General features: G+C 47.1%; 1 long non-coding RNA gene across 1 annotated transcript; it reads left to right on the top strand.

The window, feature by feature from the left end:
- On the top strand, window positions 1–1,049 carry LOC113747434 (uncharacterized). Its single transcript, XR_003463641.1, has 4 exons — window positions 1–140; window positions 312–450; window positions 537–614; window positions 736–1,049. It is a non-coding gene; the product is annotated as an uncharacterized LOC113747434 (long non-coding RNA).
- The last annotated feature ends 2,042 nt before the right edge of the window (window positions 1,050–3,091 follow it).

Raw genomic sequence — 3,091 nt, 5'->3', positions numbered from 1 at the left:
AAAGAACAGGAAGAAGAAGAAGAAGAAGAAGAAGAAGAAGAAGAAGAAAAAGAAGGAAAAGAAGAAGAAGAAGAAGCATGAATTACCTTGACCCCGACGATGCCATATTCCTGGTTGATGCGTTCCTGGATGAGTGCAAGGTAAATAACATTAACTCCGTGGTGGAAAAAGCATACTAATTACTAATTACAAAGTCTAAGACTATAAAAGACTCTGAGGTATAGCAGGAAAGAAGTATCAAGGTGCAAAACTATACAGTACCAGGTTCTTGGTGGGTGGTGGTTTATTCTGTGGATCAATTGTTTATTTAGGTGGATCAGCATGGACACACAAAAGGAGGGTCAAAAAAATCCACAAATCTGTGTGTTTGGCTTGATGAGGACAAAGATGGTCAACCTCTGCCAAAAAGATGTAGAGCTGGAGAGAAACGAAAGCGAGATTCAGCCACGGGTTGGTTTTTTGTTTGTTTTTTCATCAGTAGTTGCATTCATTATTCACTGAGTGAGTTCTAAATGGATATTCATATTTTTTTGCAGTTTCTTCAGCAAGTGTAACACCCTCCTGTGCTCCGTCTACCGACACAACTGGAGAAACAGTGACCATCGAAAATTTAGGTTTGGTTTTTTTTTCCCTTTTTTTTCTTAATACTTGTTTCCTCATTTGTTATGTGGTAAATGCNTGTTATGTGGTAATTGCCCAGATTAACCATTGCCTTTTTTCCTTTTTCATTTTCAGAGTCCCTCATTCAAGATGTCCGAGACCTCTTGGGAAGTGGTGCGGAACAACCTCTCCCCTCACACTGGAGGAACAGGCAAACTTCCTCTCTGGAGAATTGGACAGTGATGAGGCCCTTCATGGTGAACAATATGTTGTCATCTGAGAAGCCGAAGGAGGGGGTTTGCCATCATTGTGGAAACAAGGCTGCAGTAGTGATGTGTAAGGACTGTTTACCGCGATCACTCTACTGCACAGCCTGTGACCTTTCCACACATGAGGCCCTAGTGCTTCATAACAGAGCATCCATGGTGGAGGGGTTCTTCAGACACCTGCCGCCATCTACTTTTGTTCAGCAGGATGAGGGAGGGAAATTTTCCTATCATGAAAAAGGTAGTTTTTAAGTCTCAGATTATATATAGGCTGTTTTACATTTTACACAAACCCTGGTTTAGTCCAACCAGTCTACATGTGCTTTGTGGACCTAGAGAAGGCGTTCGACCGTGTCCCTCGGGGAGTCCTGTGGGGGGTGCTCTGGGAGTATGGGGTTCCGGACCCATTAATACGGGCTATCCGGTCCCTGTACTCTCGGTGCCAGAGCTTGGTCTGCATTGCCGGAAGTAAGTCGGACCTGTTTCCCGTGGGAGTTGGACTCTGCCAAGGCTGCCTTTTGTCACCGGTTCTGTTCATAACCTTTATGGACAGAATTTCTAGGCGCAGCCAGGGCGTTGAGGGGCTGCGGTTCGGTGGCCTCAGGATTGGGTCGCTGCTTTTTGCGAACGATCTAGTCCTGTTGGCTTCATTGGAATGTGACCTTCAGCTCTCTCTGGAGTGGTTCGCAGCCGAGTGTGAAGCGGCTGGGATGAGAATCAGCACCTCCAAATCCGAGACCATAGTGCTCAGCCGGAAAAGGGTGGAGTGCAGTCTCCGAGTCGGGGATGAGATCCTGTCTCAAGTGGAGGAGTTCAAGTATCTCGGGGTCTTGTTCACGAGTGAGGGAAGGATGGAACAGGAGATCGACCGGTGGATCGGTGCGGCTTCTGCAGTGATGCGGACTCTGCACCGGTCCATCGTGGCGAAGAAGGAGCTGAGTCGAAAGGCGAAGCTCTCGATTTACCAGTGGATCTACGTTCCTACCCTCACCTATGGTCATGAGCTTTGGGTAGTGACCAAAAGAATGAGATCGTGAATACAAGCGGCCGAAATGAGCTTCCTTCACAGGGTGGCTGGGCTCTCCCTTAGAGATAGGGTGAGAAGCTCGGCCATCCGCGAGGAGCTCAGAGTAGAACCGCTGCTCCTCCGCATCGAGAGGAACCAGTTAAGGTGGCTCGGGCATCTCGTGAGGATGCCTCCTGGACGTCTCCCTAGTGAGATGTTCCGGGCACGTCCCTCCGGAAGGCGGCCCCGGGGAAGACCCAGGACACGCTGGAGGGACTATGTCTCTCGGCTGGCCTGGGAACACCTTGGGGTCCCCCTGGGAAAACTGGACGAACTGGCCGGGGAGAGGGAAGCCTAGGCCTCCCTGCTGAAGCTGCTGCCCCCGCGACCCGACTACGGATAAGCGGGAGAAGATGGATGGATAGTTTTTTGTTGTTTTCTTCTTGTTCCTCGAAAGAGTGATTTGTTTTTTTGTTGGCCCTGCCTTTTTGTAGTTCTAGTTTAGTTTGTGCCTATTTTGATCATCCCGGTGTTACCCTGTGTTAACGCATCAAAACCCATCAATGATATCGCACCACACAGGAAGTTAAATGCACAGAGGATCCGGTAGATTTCAAAATTAAACACAGCAGACAAGCATGTGATCGCAACTCGTCACTTTGTCAACATTAGTTTCTCCTGCTGCCACGGAATAATGTGTTGAACAGCCAATCAACCTCAGACGCAATGCATTTAGTGGGCGAGGGTTTGATCCATCAGACGGAGCGAAATGGTGGAAATGTGGAGTCTGGGACCACAGCTATGCTAGGCGATAGCAGCGCCCATAGTAACCAAAACGTTTCAGTTTTACAATATTCTGGCGAGGTCTGAAAAATCTTCGTAACAACGAGCAAGCTAGTGATTATGTACATTCACTGAGTGAATATTATGAAAATAAAATATATATTTCTCGCTAGAAATGTAATCAAAACGCATTTTTATGCAGAAACTAACTCAAAATATTGATTTTTTCCCTAAAAATGAGAGAAATGTCCGCCATGTTTTTTGTTCTCACTGCCGGAATCTTGAAGGTCACGTGACTTGGACGCAAACCCATAGAAAAGGATAAGCAGAAAAAATGTAACAGTCACACAATTTGAAGGCCATTATTGTAACCCCTCTACGTTTTTGCACTTTGGACCAACGTAGCCAGGGTACGTTTTTATATGAGACTGGGTTG

Source organism: Larimichthys crocea, chromosome XIII (genome assembly GCF_000972845.2).
Source record: "Larimichthys crocea isolate SSNF chromosome XIII, L_crocea_2.0, whole genome shotgun sequence".
NCBI lineage: Eukaryota > Metazoa > Chordata > Actinopteri > Sciaenidae > Larimichthys > Larimichthys crocea.
This window is presented reverse-complemented; position numbering and strand designations above follow the sequence as displayed.